Genomic DNA, 17558 nt, shown 5'->3' with positions numbered 1-17558 from the left:
TAACTTTGCTAAACTCCCATACTACTTCTAGTTACTTATTTGTATACTTCATGTGACGTCTTCACAGAAATTGTGTTGTCTGTGAATAAAGGGAGTTATACTTCTTTTCCACTATGGATATATGGATGTTTTAATTCCTTCCTCCCTTCCTCCCTTCCTCCCTTCCTATGTTCTTTCCTTCCTTCTTTCCTTCTTCTCCTTCTCCTTTTCTTTTTCCTTTTGCTGTTGTCACTGGCTAGAACCAGCAGTGCAAAATTGATTAGAAGTGGTATGATAGACATCCTTTTCTTGCTTCTGATTTTCAGAAGAAAACATTCAGTTTTTCACTGTAAGTATAATGTTAACTGTAGGGTTTTCATGTATATGGTTTATCAGGTTGAGGAAGTTCCTTTGTGTTCTTAGTTTCAAGAGACTTTTTATTAAGCCCGGATTTTGTATTTCTCAAATGCTCTTTCTTTGTTTATTGAGATGATCATGTGTTTTTTTTCTGCAATTTGTTATTAAAATGCATTAATTGATTTTGAATATTAAAATAACTTTACATTCCTGGGATAAACTCTACTTGGTCATAATGTATTATCCATTTTGTATATTATTATATTTTATTTTTTAAAGTTTATTTATTTATTTTGAGAGAGAAAGAGAGAGAGCACACACGTGCACACCAGCAGGAGAGGGGTGGAGAGAGAATCCCAAGCAGGCTCAAGCAGGCTCCACCTTGTCAGCACTGAGCCTGAGTAGGCCCCAACTAGATAACTGTGAAATCATGGTCTGAGCCTGAGCCGAAACAAAGGGTGGGATGCTCAACCAACTGAGCCACTCCAGAACCCCTTATTGTATTTGATTTGATAGCATTTTGTTAAGATGTTTTGCACGTATACTCATGAGATCTATTAGTCTGAGGTTTTCTTTTTCTATAATGTCATTTTCTGGTTTTGATATAAATAATATGGTCCTCATAGCATGATTCAGGAGGTATTTCCTCCTCATCAGTTTTCTGAAAGAGTTTGTGTAGAATTGGTATTATTTCTTGCTTATATGTTTGGTAGAATTTGCCAATGAAGCTATATAGGCTTAGCATTTTCTTTGTGAGAAGGCTTTTAACTAGAAATTCTATTTCTTTAATAGCTACAGAATTATTTAGTTTATCTATTTCTTCTTGAATGAGTTGTGTAGTTTGTGTATTTCAAGGAATTTGTCCATTTTATGTCATTCTTTAACTCTGGTAATATTATTTGTTCTGAAGTCTATTTTATCTCGTATTTATATGACCACCCCAGCTTTCTTTTGGTTAGTGTTAGCATGGTGTTGTTGTTGTTGTTGTTGTTGTTTTTTCCATCATTTTACTTTTAACCTATACGTTAACATGGTTGGGTCTTGTGTTTTATCAACTTTTACAATCTCTCATTTTTAAATGAGAGTGTTTAGGCCATTTACATATAATGTGATTATTGACATCTTTGGATTGATATTATCTTACTGTTTTTTTCTATTTGTCCCATCTTTGTTTCCATTTTTCTTATTTTTCTGCTTTCTTTTAGAACAATTGTGTTATTTTTACTCCATTTCATTACCTTCGTTGGCTTATTAGCTAGAACTCCTTATTATTCACAATAAAGAGATACAGGGTTTTAGTGGTTTATTTAAGGTTTATATTACACACCTTTAACTTATCACATTCTACCTTCAAATGATATTGTACACTACTTAATGAGTAGTGTAAAAACTTTGCAACAGTATAATTCTATTTTCCCTTCCTGGCCTTCTTACTATTTTCACCTTATATTTTTACTTCTACATATTTTATAAATCCCATAATACGTTATTTTTGTTTGTTTCTTTAAGGAGTCAGTTATATTTTGAAGATATTTAAATAAGAAAAAGTCTTTTAGTTTCATTTTTCCATCTTTATTGATATATGATTGACAAAAATGTAATATATTTAAGGTGTACAATGTATTTTTTTTAAGTTCTCAGTTTATTAACCCTCTCATAAAAAATCTGCGCAGTCTGGGGCGCCTGGGTGGCTCAGTCGGTTAAGCGTCCGACTTCAGCTCAGGTCATGATCTCGCAGTCTGTGAGTTCGAGCCCCGCATCAGGCTCTGTGCTGACGGCTCAGAGCCTGGAGCCTGCTTCTGATTCTGTGTCTCCCTCTCTCTTCGCCCCTCCCTGACTCATGCTCTCTCTCTGTCTCAGAAATAAACATTAAAAAAAAATTAAAAAAAAATCTGCACAGTCACCACAGATAAAGCTACTGCAGAATCTTTACTCCTGTTTTCCAGTCTTCAGCTCACTTTTTGCCAGCACCAACATTGGCTTTGCAGTCTACCTGACTTTCCTCATTCTGTTCTTGTGTTCCTTTTGCTGTTTTCTTGAGGTATTTTTCCTTCTCATAAGGCAGTGTTTTGCAAGTCTACGTTTGAGTTCATTTTTCTTTATGTAATTCATGGAATCTTAAATCATGCCAAAGCCAGTTGTCTTGCCACCACCAAAATGGACTCTGAATCCAAATACATAGATGATATCTGCTATGGTCTTGTACATTTTGGCTAGTTTTTCCAGAAGTTCTGTCTTAGGTACTTGACAGTTGCCTTTCTGTAGTGAAGAACATCAATGACCATTTTTTTCCACTGAAGTAATCAGCTGGTGGTCATAAACTTCCTGGTTGGAAGGGTTACTGTGCTGTTCCTGATGGTGGCAGAGTTTCAAGCAGCCAAGAAGGAAAAGAGACAATATGTTTTGATACATTTACATTGTAAGATAATTACCACAATCAAGCTAATTAACATATTCATCTTTTTGTGTGTGGTGATAACACTTAAGAACTACTCTATTATGGGGCACCTGGGTGGCTCAGTCGGTTGAGTGTGCGACTTCCTCTCAGGTCTTGATCTCGTGGTCCACGGCTTCGAGCCCTGAAGCTATGCTGACAGCACAGAGCCTGGACCCTGCTTCCAATTCTGTGTCTCCTTCTCTCTCTGACCCTCCCCCACTCATGCTCTGTCTCTCTCCATCTCTCAAAAATGAATAAATGTTAAAAAAAAAATTAAAAAAAGGACTACTCTATTAGCAAATTTCAAGTGTTGTAATACATTATTATTAGCTCTAGTCACCATGCTAAACATTCATTAGGTCTCCAAAATTTATTCATCTTATTCATCTTGTAACTGAAAGTTTGTACCCTCTGACAAACATCTCCATTTTTCCCTCAACCTCCAGCCTCTGGTAACCACTATTCTACTATTATTATGAATTCACATTTTTTCCCCAGATTCCTTATATAAGTGAAATCATACAGTATTTGTCTTTCTGTGTTTGGCTTATTTCATTTAGCATCATGTCCTCCAGGTTCATCCATGTTGCAATGCAGGATTTCCTTCTTTTTTAAGGCTAAATAATATTCCATTGTGTATGTGGGGTGTGTGTGTGTGTGTGTGTGTGTGTGTGTGTGTGTGTGTGCATGTGCATGGTAGTCACATAGGCTATTTCCATACCTTGATTGTGGTGATTAATGTTGCAATACATACGGGAGTGCAAATATCTCCAAGATAGTGATTTTATTTCAATGTATAACCAGAAGTGGGATTGCTAGATCATATAGTAGTTCTATTTTTATGGAATCTCCATACTGTTTTTGATAATGGCTGTATCAATTTACATTCTGACCAACAGTATACAAGGATTCTTTTTTTGCCACATCCTCTCGAAAATTAGGCATCTTTCTACTTTTTCATAATAGCCATCCTAACAAGTATGAGATGATCATTGTGAGTTTGATTTCCATTTCCCCAGTGACTAGTAATAATGAGCACTTTCATATATACCTGTTGGCCATTTATATATTTATTTCCTTTTGGAAAAATGTTCAGGTCCTTTGCCCATTTTTTAATTGGGTTATTTGGGTTTTTTGCTATCAAGTTATGTGAGTTCCTTATATATTTTAGATATTAACCTCTTATCAGATGTATGCTTTGCAAATATTTTCTCCCAATCCATAGGTTGCCTTTTTATTTTGTTGATTTTCTTTGTTGTAAAGAAACTTTTAAGTTTGATGTAGTCCTATTTGTTTATTTTTGCTTCTGTTGCCCTTATTTTTGGTGTCAAATTAAAAAAATAGCCAACACCAATGTCAAGGAGCTTTGTCTCACTTTTATTTTAAAATTTCACAGCTTCAGATCTTACATTAAAGTCTTTAATACATTTTGAGTTTTTTTTTAAGTTTATTATTTATTTTGAGAGAGAGAAAGAATGTGCACCCAAGTGAGGGAGGAGCAGAGAGAGAGGGAGAGAGAGAATCCCAAGCAACCTTTGTGCTGTCAGCACAGAGCCCAATGTGGAGCTTGAACACATGAACTGTAAGAACCTGACCTGAGCAAGATTAAGAGTCAGATGCTTAACTGACAGAGTCACACAGGTGTCCCTGAGTTTTGTTTTGTTTTGTATAGTGTAAGGATTTGATTTTATTCTTTGAATGTAGATACCCAGTTTTCCCAACTCCATTTATTGAAGAGGCTATCCTTTCCCTATTGTGTATTCTTGGTGACTCTGAAGAAGATTAGTTGACCATATTATGTGTGGGTTTATTTCTGGGTTCCTGATCTTAGAGGAAAGGATTTCATCTTTTCACCTGTGAGTATGATGTTAGTTGTGGGCTTGTCATATATGACTTTTATTATGTTTGGTATGTTCATTCTATACCTAATCTCACTTGATCATGGTGTATAATCCTCTAATATTTTGTTGAATTCATTTTCTAGCATTTTGTTGAGAATTTTTGTATCTATATTCAACAGGGATATTGGCCTTTAGTTTTCTTTTCTTGTAGTGTTTTTATCTGGCTCTGGTATCAGTAATGTTGACCTTGTAAAATGAGTTTGTGAGTGTCACCTCCCCTTCAAGTTTCGTAGAATTCACCAGTGAAACCATCTGGTCCCTGACTTTTCTTTGCTGGGTAATTTTTGATTATTCATTCAATCTCCTTGCTAATAATTTGTCTGTTAAGATTTTCTATTTCTTCATGAATCAGGCTTCATAGATTGTTTGCTTCTAGGAATTTATCCATTACTTCTAGGTTACCCAATTTGTGGGTATGTAATTATTAACTATTAATTGTATATAAATATTAATAATCATTTCTTATGATGATTCTTAGTATTTCTGGGTTATTAGTTGTAATGTATCCTCTTTCATATATTATTTTACTTATTTGAGTCTTCTCTCTTTATCTTAGTCTAGGTAGAGGATTGTCAATTTCGTTCATCTTTTCAAAAACCAGCTCTTACTTTTTTGTTGATATTTTGTATTGTTTTACTGGTCTGTATTTTATTTCTGCTCTGATTTTTGTTACTTCCTTCTTTTGGCTAACTTTGGGCTTAGTTCTTATTTTTCTAGTTCCTTGAGTTAGATTATTAGTGATCTTTCTTCTTTGTCTTAATGTAGACATTTATCATTATAAACTTCCCTCTTACAAGTGTTTTAGCTACATACCAAAAGTTTTGCTATGCTGTATTTCCATTTTCACTTGTTTTAAGATATTTTTAAATTTCTCTTTTGATTTAATTTTTGAACTATTGATTGTTCAGGAGTAGATATACTTTCCACATTTGTTAATTTTCCAGTTTTCTCCTGTTACTGATTTCTTGTTTCATAACATTGTGGCTAAAAAAAAGAGGCTGATATGATTTAAGTCTTCTTAAATTTGTTGAGACTTGTTTTGTGGCTTAAGGATTATGGCCTGGAGAATGTTACATGTGTGCTTGATAAAAGTGTGTATTCTGCTGCTATTGCATACAATGTTCTGTATGTCTGTTAGCCCTATTCTAAAGTGTAGCTCAAGTCTAATGTCTCTTTGTTGATTTTCCGTCAAGATGGTCCATCCATTGTTGAAAATGGGGGATTGAGTCCACTACTGTTTTGCATTGTAGTCTATTTCCCTTCATATCTATTAATATTTGCTTTATATATTTAGATGCTCCAATGTTGGGTACAGGGCAAGTGCAAGGTTGGAGGGAAGATGGCAGCCCAGTTCTGGGGAATTACAACAGCAATTTCTTTGTGGGAGGGAGGTAGAGCAGCATCTCTCTTTCTGGGATTCTCCCTGGCTGCTATGGCTGTTGGTCACTACAATGGAAAAGATTTGGGTGTTCCATGTGGACCAGGACATTGAAGTCTGCTGATGAACACTAGAGGGTCCTCCGCTATGAAAGCTGCAGAGAGTCCACCGCTGTTGCAAGGGCTGTTGAGATAATCAGCAGCAAAGTCTCCCAGGGTTCTCCACAGAGGTGGCCATTAGGGATCACAGTGGCACCTGCCACTGTAGAATTGCTACTGATAGCCTCCATCCTTCTGCTTTGTTCCTAGCCACCTCCAGATATCTCAGCTGTGCCAATCTCACCAGTGATCATCTTGTACAGTTATTTCCTCCCCCCCTTTTTTTTGCTCCACTAAGTTGCTATAGGTTTTTAATTTGACTCTGAGTTCTCCCAGGGCTATTTTCATTCCTGGATCACTATCTAATTGTCCTTTTATGTACAGAGATGAAGACTGGTATCTTCTGCTCCATCATCTTGCTAACATCACTCTCCAAGAAAAAGTCCTTGTATTTACCCATGTAGTTGCCATTTCTGATGCTCTTCATGCCTTTATGTGGATTTAGGTTCCATTTGGTATTATTTTCCTTTTTCTTGAAAGACTTTCTTTACTATTTCTTACAGTGAAGGTCTGCTGGTGATGAATTCTTTCAGCTTTGTTTTATGTCTGAAAAAGTCCTTATTTCATTTTTGTTTTTGAAAAATATTTTCACAAGGTAAAGAATTCTGGGTTGATTTTTTTTCTTTCAATACTTTTAGGATGTTGTACCACTATCTTCTAGCTTGAATTGCTTCTGATAAGAAATTTACTCTCATCTTTATCTTTGGTCTTGTATCATATGTCTTTTTCCTCTGGCAGCTTTTAAGATTTGCTTATTATTACTAGTTCTAAGAAATTTTGCCGCTAAGCTGTGTTAGATAGGACCAGACAAGATTTAGTCTATGATGAAATCTTACCAATCACTGGGGCAATAATCTTCTCAGTATCCTAAAGCTTTCCACTCTGGCTGTTGGGAACATACACTATCTTAGTCCATATTGAGCTATGAATACTCTTCCTTTAATCCTTTCTCCCCCAGCTTCAGATAGTTTCCTCACATGTATGTGTTAATGAATACTTAACTGAATATTCAAGAGACACTCTCTGGAGATCCCTAGAATTCTCTCTCCATGCTTTCTCTTCTCTCTGCCACTTCTAGCCTACTTGACTTCCTCAGACTCCCAGCTCCTTCTCTTCAATTCAGGGTTATTCCTCCTGCACTGCAGCCTGAAACCTTTCTCTAGGCAGTAAGCTGGGGATAGTATAGCTTACCTTATTTGTTCTCATTTGACAGGGGACAAATGTCCTTCATAGACTGATAGCCAATATCTTCAAAGCCATTATTTTACAGATGTTATCCATTTTTTCTACTTATTTCAGGCAGAAGGGTAAACCTAAACCTGGTTACTCATCTTGACTAGAAACAGAAGTCCACAGTGACTTTAAAATTTTTTTAATGTTTATTTATTTTTGAGAGAGAGAGAGAGAGAGAGAAAGAGAAACAGAGCGTGAGCAGAGGAGGGGCAGAAAGATAAGGAGATACTGAATTCAAAACAGACTCCAGGCTCCAAGTTGATAGCAGAGAGCCCGACAACGGGGTCAAACTCATGAACTGTGAGATCATGACCTGAGCCAAAGTTGGACGCTTAACCAACTGAGCCACCCAGGTGTCCCCACAGTGACTTTTTTTAAAAAAGTGCAAATCTTCTTATATTATGCTACTCATAAAACCTGTCAATGGCTTCTCACTGTTCCTAGGATAAAGTCCATAATTCTCGACAAGGTTTTCAAATTTTGGCCACTTCTAGGATGTCTTGTGCCCTTACTCTCCCTTTACTCTTTGTTTCAGTTACTCAAACTCAGTGGACACTCTGCCTCTCCTCCCCCTGCCTTTACCCCATGCTTTGTGTGCCCCCTTCACCTAGCTCACTCATACCTACAAATCAGTTTGTCTTGAATGCCATTTTTTTTTTCAGGAAAACTGTCTTTGGCTTCTCTCAATAAGTTATGTTTTAATCATTGTCCTCATAGGTTAGAGATCAATATTAAGGTGGTACTCTCTAATATATCAGGAAATTATGTTAAATAATTTCTGAGCATGTTTCCAATGATAAATTTCCAAGGTTTGATAAAATAAACATTCTTTAAAAACAAATACATTATTTGTATAGGATATATATACGTATCTTACTTATTAAGATTATAATACTTTATTAAATTTGATTGTAGAAGTGTTGAATGGGATCTGGTAGCACTTAACTTCTCAGGAAGGCTTCTTTGAATGAGGTTAAACATTGCCATACCCATTGTACCTCACCTATAATTTGTTATTATTTCAAACTCAATATATTGATAAAATACTAAGTATTCTCAGTATGAGAGAGGTAGTATAAAATCAATCTCATTTCTAAAGAAAGTTAAGATTTACTTAGTAAAATAGGCTCATATGCAAGAAACAGCAAGGAATTGGACAAATATTTATAAGATAATAATTAAATGCGTATTAAGTTGTATATTCAATAAGTCCTGCCCTTGCTACTCTAAGAGTGGAAAGGTTTAGAGCAGATTAGGTAGAGAAATCAGCCATTCAAATTTAAGCTAGAGAAGGGACTCCAGAGGCAGTAAATATTAGGTAAATTAGTTAATTATCTGAAATAGCTAGAAGAAAAAGGAGGCAAAAGAATAGGTAGGTATAAAGCATTGCCCAAGAAAAAAGTTGATAAAACTGAATCTGTTGTCAAATGCAAGGAATACATGTTAGGTCAAAAGCTAGAAGACAGGGGCGCCTGGGTGGCGCAGTCGGTTAAGCGTCCGACTTCAGCCAGGTCACGATCTCGCGGTCCGGGAGTTCGAGCCCCGCGTCGGGCTCTGGGCTGACGGCTCAGAGCCTGGAGCCTGTTTCCGATTCTGTGTCTCCCTCTCTCTCTGCCCCTCCCCCATTCATGCTCTGTCTCTCTCTGTCCCAAAAATAAATAAACGTTGAAAAAAAAAATTAAAAAAAAAAAAAAGCTAGAAGACAAATCATAGGTCATAACTTGGGTCAACACGAGAATTCAGTGGGAGAAAGAAGTAAGATGGCAATGAAGCTGGAGGACTTAGCACTCCTCATATGAGAAGGGCTATAGTACCTGAAGCTCCCTGAAGCCTCCCTGTTACTAAAGCTTAATTGTTATTGGGTGTGGATCACATGTTGAATATGTGAGGGGCCTGAATTAAAGGAAATTGGTTGGAGAGATTTTTATTCTGACCCCTGCATAAACACCCAGGCTTTCCTTCTCAAGGAAGGGAAGACTTTCCCAAGGTTTTCCCTAGAAAACCTAGGTATCAAATCTCTTTGGTGGGATGCTCTGTTCCACCTCTGTGCCTTAAATCAGTCATTTATGCCCATGGCCCCAGGTATTTGTCTATTCTGATCTGTTCACTATGATTATTTTGTACACAACTCCCTGCTTCCTGATCTGCACCCATTCATTCCATAGTCCATCTAGCCTCTTACTGTGGCTCCATTCCAGATTACAGTTCTGCTTCTGTCCTTTGAACTAGACTTTGGTATTTGGTTTCCTCTTTCTGATTCTTGGCTTGCTCTCAAAAGTATGTTCTAATGATCATGCCCACTTCAAATGACTTCACTTTCATTATTCTATAGGGACTCAACCCGTGTTTCTGTAGGCAACATAACCGCCATTTCTGGCCATGGAGTGGTGCCTCAACAAAACCCCCTGGACCTTACATAAGAGATTCACGTCAGTGCTTGTTCATATGTGTTTTCTTTACTAAGTACTGTCTCCATTGGATGCAGTGCCAGGGCTGGCTATAATAATGGCAAAGTCCAAATCATTCCCTCCTGTGTGTTTTGGCTCATTGTCTCTGGCAGTTGGGGTAAGTTGCAAAGCATTGGGTTCAGAGTGGAGTTTTAATGTCAAGTGTACAGAGATTAGTGAAAATGAATTTTGGATGCAAGAATGGTAAAACTGGAAGTAGAAGGCCCCTACTTTATGGTCAGAAACCTAGAAAGTAGTGATGGGTGGTACATATCTCTTATGAAGAGCCACAGAGTCTGCTCTTTGTATTGTCTTTCTTAGTGTTCAAGATTGTCAATTTAAGCTTTCATTGGTTTAACAGGTACTTATTGAGTACCTACCATATATGTATTAGGCTCTGGGTTAGAACTTGGGAATACAACAGTGAGCAAAAATAATCATGGTACGACTGTTACTCAGCTTACAAGCTAAGTGGGGGAAAGACATTATACAAGAATCCACAAATTATCTTATAGATTATCGATAAATATGATATAATAATGTAACTATTGATATAATCAAATGTAAATAAGATAATAATTAATGGAAAATAATAATTAATTAAAATAATTAGTGGAAAACATAATTAAGGGAAAACTGAAACTATGGTAATTACTATAGGGAAGAAGTACATGGTACTATAAGAGTATAATAGTTCTTTCTCGAGAAATTATTGTTGATCTGACATGGTAAAGGGAAATAGATAACTAGGTAAAGGAGGGATAAAGTACATCTATCCTAATTCCTTCTGATAAAAGGAATTATTGTGGCTTCAAGTAGTTGAAAGATGGCTATTACTGCCATTGTGTCAGAAAGCTATGAACAGCATATTGCCATATAAGTCTAAGAAACAGGTAAAGGCCAATCACAGAGGGCCATTGTAAAGCTTCTGTCTTTACCTAAAGAAAGATGGGATGCCACTGAAGTGTATTAAGCAAGAAAGTGAAAAGGGCATCCTAGTTGCTTATGTGGAAGAGGCCAAAAGATGCAGTCAGAATGCTCATTTAGTAGATTCAGGCAAGACATAATGCTGGCTTACACTAATATGTTAGTAGTGGAGGTAACTAAAAGTGGTTAGATTCAAGGTATATTTTAAAATCAGAGCAAATAGGACTTCCTGATGAATTGAAGATGAAGGATGACATTTTCCTCCGATCTTTGCCCTCCCTTCCCTTTTAGAAGATGATCTTATCTCCTATTTTACCAGAATAGAGTCATTAGGCAAAAACTCTCTCATTTACCTGCCAAAAACATGCACTTGAGAAGGGCCTAGGGAAATTGATATCTTCAAGATTTCAGTTAAAGGGCAGGAACTTATCTGAATAAGGAGATGGAAGGTGTTATGATGATGATGGTAAAGTAAAGGATGAATGGAGCAATTCCATTTGCCATATAATGGAAGCCTGGGTGAAAGGTCTGGTGAAATTCTTTGAGGGGGACAGACTATGGGAAGTAGCTGGAGGATTTGACTTAGGTGGTCATAGACATAGAAATTGGCAATCCGTCGGAAGTCAGGACAATGCTGGTTCCAGAAGCTGAAGACTTCGCGTGCAGAAGCCTTGCATCAGGAGATGTCCATGACTCCTTTGGGTTCTTTTGGATTTCTTCCAGGAATTGACCGAGCCAAAAGTTATGGTGATGCTAGGTATAAAGGAAAACAGTAGACATGAAATACATATTTATGGAAGAGGGGATATATACAAATTGTGAAAGGCCAGTTTCTCTGTTTTAAGATGGATGATGTGGTCATATTAATTATTTGATATGTAGCCATGGACATGTCTTTCTGTGTCTGGTTGGTCACTCTTTTTAACCTCCATCTGTGTGGATAGTGAGTAGGAAGGGATGAACTAAGACATTGAAGAATTTGAGGGAAGTATTCTAGAAATACAAGGCTAGTCACTGTATATGGTCTCACTGTATATTGCCAGGTCGTTTATAGAAAGGAAACACCTTTTCTTTTAAAGTTTATTTATTTACTTTTGAGAGGAGGGGAAGGACAGAAAGAGAGGAAGAGAGAATCCCAAGCATCAGTGCAGAGTCAGATGCGGGCTCAACCTCACTAATTTCAAGATCATGACCTGAGCCAAAATCAACAGTTGGACACTTAACTGCCTGAGCCAGCCAGGTGCCCCGAGAGGAAACACCTTTTTAATCGGCAAGGCAGCAGGCTCTGAAGCAGAATATGATCCAATGTAACGAATACTTTGTGCCCCATTGTGGTGGAAGCACTGAGAATTGTGCTAAAACTATATGAAGGGGAAGGGCTAGGGCAAACCCTTTTTAATGAAATCTGAGGGATTAGGGTATAGTTTTTCCCAGGGCATCCTGAGCCTTCTTTGCTTCTAGATGCAAACCTTATAAATAGTGGTTTGCATCAGAAAGTTCTGTTAGAAAAAGGATTACCAGACATCCTCATGGGTCTATTCAGGATCTTGAATGGATCTAACCAGGTTACATTGTCTGGGCCTCATATTAGTGCAAGCAACACCTTGATTCTTCAGGGCTGTTTCTAGTAGTTCTGGAGCTCCTTCAGATGCTTCTTGGTTCAAGCGTTTGCCTCTTCTCACCCACTGATGAAGTTTTTCACTTCTAGCTGTGGTTGTAGGGCCATGTCAGTCTTTGAACAGAGACCCTCAGGCATGAATAACCTTGTACATCAATAATTTTATAGATTCCTCTTGCCTTACATGAACCTGCTATATATATATGATATGGAGTTGAACTTTCTTTTTTTTTTTTTAAATTTTTTAACGTTTATTTATTTTGAGACAGAGCATGAACGGGGGAGGGCCAGAGAGAGGGAGACACAGAATCCGAAACAGGCTCCAGGCTCTGAGCTGTCAGCACAGAGCCCGACGCGGGGCTCGAACTCACGGACCACGAGATCATGACCTGAGCTGAAGTTGTTCGCTCAACCGACTGAGCCACCCAGGCGCCCCTGGAGTTGAACTTTCTAAGAAGAATATGATACACTGCACCTGATGTATGCTTAGCTCTCTTGTCATGTGTGCTATTCCTTGTTAAGGACATCAGGTCACAGAAGAGTTTTAAGACCTCTCAGGTAAATGTATCCAGACCTTAGAGGCAATGTTTATAGGAAATATATGCAGTTTTGTATATTGTGTAATTAGCTATTGCCATCAATAGCTTTCTCTAGAAATACGTGCACAGGCAGAGTACACCTCAATCTGAGGGACCCTTACAGAGGTGATTCCTCTATGGAGATGATGGAGGGCTCTCTTTATGATGTGAGAAGGAGATGCAAGGCAGGGTATGGGTGAGATTGAGGTGAAGAAGCTCTTCCACTCTTGAAAGATAATTATCATTTGTAGACCCTAATATCTTATCCAATTTCTCTAATGTACTTGGCTGGAAAAGATATCATTCAAGCTTCTTTCAGGATAATAAAGCCACTATATAATTTATAAGAATACGGGATTTGTTAAACGTGAAAGGAGCTTTCTAAATGAAAGTCTGGAAGAAAGGAGTTAGAAACTCAGAAAGATCATCACCAGTCAGTACTTTCATCACACCAGTACAATACCTGTCTTGTGGACAAGTTGAAGCCTGCAGGGAAAATCAAGAAGCCAAGTCCTTCAGGATGCCAAAGTGAAGGTAAGATCTACGGAAATTGCAGCTTCTAGGAAGTTATTGCCTTCATTTAGGTATTGCTTCCATGGATCTACAGTCAAGTACCTGGTAGAGGGCATGGAGTCACAGTTGGCCAGCAGAAAAAGCAGGTGGGAAGGAGTCAAATGCAGGGGAGGAAAAGCTGGCACCTACTAATACTCTGTGTCTTTTTTTTGTCACCATGTATGACTGCAATGACCTTCTAAAGGTAATGACTTCTGTTTCATTTTTGCCTTCCAAACTTCTCATGTAGTTCCTCTTTTGGTCAACTCTAACTTTGTACTATAGAGGGAAAAGAATTTTGGGAAATGTAGTTTTCAGCATTAGCTAAATTCATGTAACAAAATCTATCACAGACATTCAAACCCAAAGTTCTCAAAGATACATTTATTGGAGTTTCCTCAGAGATGAGCTGGTATAGTACTGCTAGGGTCACAAAACCAACGCAGTCATACAAGGCTACATTTTTTGACATATCTGGATCATGGGGAATCAAAAAGCTACCTAAGTGTCCCAATGGCTAGAGTATTACCAAATACTTAAACTGCTCCAAGTGGGTCTGGAAGACCATTTTCCTGATAATGTTCTCTCAAATGTGGATTAGATTGCACATCTCCTCTGAATTGGCCTAAGGTCTTGGGGATGGACATTCTCATACCAGCACAGATTTACTGTTGCAATAGTTTCTGGAAGACATTGGGGTTTCTTGGGGTGCCTGGGTGGCTCAGTCGGTTGAGCGTCTTACTCTTGATTTTGGTCAGGTCATGATCCCAGGATTGTCAGTACTTTCAGTGGGAAAGTGGGACAATGGGAAAGTGTGGGATTGAGTCCCTACTTTGGGATCCATGGTGACACGGAGCCTACTTGAGATTCTTCCTCTCCCTCTCTCTCTCTCTCTTCCCCACCCTTCTGTTCTGCCTCTCTCCCCCAATTATGCTATCTCTAAAAAAAAAAGAATTGGGGTTTCTCACTCTTCTCTTCGAGAGTACAAGGGCCCCAGCAAAAGAATCAAAGAAAGTTGAGAGATTGTCACAGATATTTCATTTATGGTATTCTAAGGGACATAGACATCTTCTAAGAGTGGATTATATTCCTTTTTCACTTTTGAATTTGAGCCACAGATGCAAACTGGATCGCGCAGTCAACTCTTCATTCACAGTTAATATCTGCTTCCTATGTTGAGAACACCATTTAATAGGTCAAGTGTGTGTGTGTGTGTGTGTGTGTGTGTGTGTGTGTGTGTATCTGTATAGCTATCTATCTATCTATCTACCAATTATCTATCTATCTCCTCAAGAATGAGAGCATTGGGTAGTAAAATAGTTGTCCCATGCATATCCTGGGGGAATGCTATATTCAGTTTAGTTGAAGTTCAGTATCTAAGTACTCCAGGAGTTCACAGCATTGTGTATCTCTAGCTAGTTGATGACAATAGCCCTCCAACAGCAATTGCTTATCTGACGTATATACCTGGACATATTTTCCCAAAATATTCTAGCTAAATTTGGAGCTCAGTACAAACACAGCTTCTTCTTTTTCCTCCCTTAGTCCTCTTCACTTGTCTCTCTACACTGGAAATTCATCTTTATTCTGAGAAGGAGGTCATGGCTACTAGGCGGTATGATAAGATGGCCATGTGTAAAGTGTGATGACGATTTTGATGGGCTGACCTGATGGTCAGGTTTTTTGAATAAGGAGTTCGGGCTATCTTATCCCAATGTGGTGACACTCTGATACACCACCCGAATCCCTTTTCAGTGTAGGACTGAGCCTCAGCTGCTGAAGGGACTATCTATAAATAGCTTTCAGAGATTGCCTCAGTTACAGAGAATCACACAAGAAGTCCTATAGCCAATAGTTGATTGATGTGGAGTATAAAGCCCTTGCCATCTGAAAGGCCATTCTAGCTCCAAAGGTTCCAAAGGGGTTGGTTGAGGCTGTCGCTTGACTTCTTCCTCTCCTCACTCCTGCTTCCTTTTCCTTTCTTCCATAAATGTCGATCCCATGGGTATTCCTTTTTTCCATGAATACCCCCCATACACTAAACTCAATCTCAGGGACTACTTTCTAGGAATCTGACCTACAACATCTGTACAGTTGTGAGTCTTTCTTGGAGCTGTGCTTGGAAAGGCAGATGACTATTTCTTCTCTCATTCTGTCTCCTCTCGGATATTAACACTGTGGTAAGCCTATGGATTAAAGGCATACTGCCACAGTAAAAAAAAAAAAAAAAGTGCTTTGGAGTCTAGAAGAAAGAAAGTGATCAGTGGTGATCAATGAGAGCTCAAGCAGTAAAGAAAGACTTTGCAAGGACTACGCTTTTTATCTAGTCTTTGATCCTGTTCTCCCTTTTTTCCTCCAATCTATTCTCCAGGCTGCAGCTATTTATTTTCAGACCCAAATATGGTCACATTGCCTTTCTTCCTAAAGTTCCCCAAATTGCTTCTCATTATTCTTGGTCTAAAGTTGAAATTGTCTTTAAGACTCTGGACCTGGATCCTGCCACCCTACCCCCCAACTGAATCTCACTCAGTGTCTCTAAAGTACCATGTTAATGTGCTCCTGGACCTTTCCATGTATAGCTCTCCTTGCCTAGACCACTCCTTTATGCTTACTCCAACTTATATTTCAGGACTCATGTTCAATGTCACTTCTTCTGAGAAATCTTTCCTGACAATGTAGTTGCTTTGTGTTTAGCCCTGCCATAACACCCTGTACTTCCCCTGGAATAGCACTTATCAATTTTGCTGTAATTTTTTGTTTTTCTTAAATACTATGCACTCTCTAATAACACCTAATGTTTTTTTCTAATTTTTTTAAAATATTTATTTTTGAGACAGAGAGAAAGAGAGAGAGAGAGAGAGAGAGAGAGAGAGAGAGAATGTGTGTGTGAGAGCAGGGGGAGGGGCAGAGAGAAAGGGAGACACAGAATCCTAAGCAGGCTCCTGGCTCTGAGCTATCAACAAAGAGCCTGACGTGGGGCTCAAACTCATGAACCATGAGATCATGACCTGAGCTGAAGTTGGACACTCAACTGACTGAGCCACCCAGGTGCCCCTAACACCTAATGTCTATTGAGGGCTTACTATGTGCCAAGAACTGTTCTATGTACTTGACATGTATTATATCCTTTAATCTTTACAAAAAACTTATGATACTATAATACCCTTTTTTGACAGATAAGGAAACAGAGGCAAATGGAGGTTAAAGAATCTCATAGTAGGTGGTATTTTAGTTTGTATTTTAATGTGGTTTGATTCTGGAGTCTGCGCTACCACTACATTATGGTTTGATGCCTGCCACATGATAAATGCTCAACAAATATTTATTGAATGAATGAATTTAATAGGCCCAACTGGAAGAAAAGAAGAGCACTGAGCACTACTTTATTGGGAATAAAGTAGAAAAGTTAGGTCCAGGTTTTGGAAACTCTAGGATTCTGAGAAGTAGTTTCGATGAGAGGTGGTTGGGAATAGAGATTCATTGTTGAAAACACTTTTTAAAAGATTAGGTTGGCAACAGTTTGTGCAACTTCTACTCTGTGCCTTCTAACTCAACCTTCATCTTGAAGTTAGAACATTTAGAAAAAGGCAGGATGAAACTATTAATGGGAAAATTATGCAATAGTGCATAAAATCTAAAGGCTGACATTTTGTTTCCTTTAATTGAAGGTCATATACATTTAATAAAGTATCTTTTTCAGATAGTTTATGGTGTGACTATTAATATCTTATATTTTAAAAACAGGAACAGATTAGGAAAATCACTTCCTACAGGGTGTTTAGGGGCAAGTCATATCCTTTGAGAATTCAAGTTACATGCTGTTACCAAAGCTCTTTATATGTATATGTTTTTGACACATTTCTCTTATTAAAACATTTTTTTCAATTAGGGTTTTAGGATGCATATTAAATCCAAAATAATAAAATCCGCTGTAACTATCTATAACTTTTATTTCAAGTTTATTTATTTATTTTGACAGACAGAGGTAGAGAG

General features: G+C 37.9%; 1 protein-coding gene and 1 pseudogene across 2 annotated transcripts in view; one reads left to right on the top strand and one right to left on the bottom strand.

Annotated features, from left to right (window-relative positions):
• The window catches only part of ALB (albumin), a 124059-nt gene that overhangs the window by 15174 nt on the left and 91327 nt on the right, over positions 1-17558 (top strand). The window lies entirely within an intron of this gene.
• LOC125164859 (40S ribosomal protein S24-like) lies at positions 2291-3201 on the bottom strand (annotated as a pseudogene).

This window comes from Prionailurus viverrinus, chromosome B1 (assembly GCF_022837055.1).
Source record: "Prionailurus viverrinus isolate Anna chromosome B1, UM_Priviv_1.0, whole genome shotgun sequence".
In the NCBI taxonomy this organism is placed as follows: domain Eukaryota; kingdom Metazoa; phylum Chordata; class Mammalia; order Carnivora; family Felidae; genus Prionailurus; species Prionailurus viverrinus.
The sequence above is the reverse complement of the archived record's forward strand: the minus strand, read 5'-3'. Positions and strand labels throughout refer to the sequence as shown.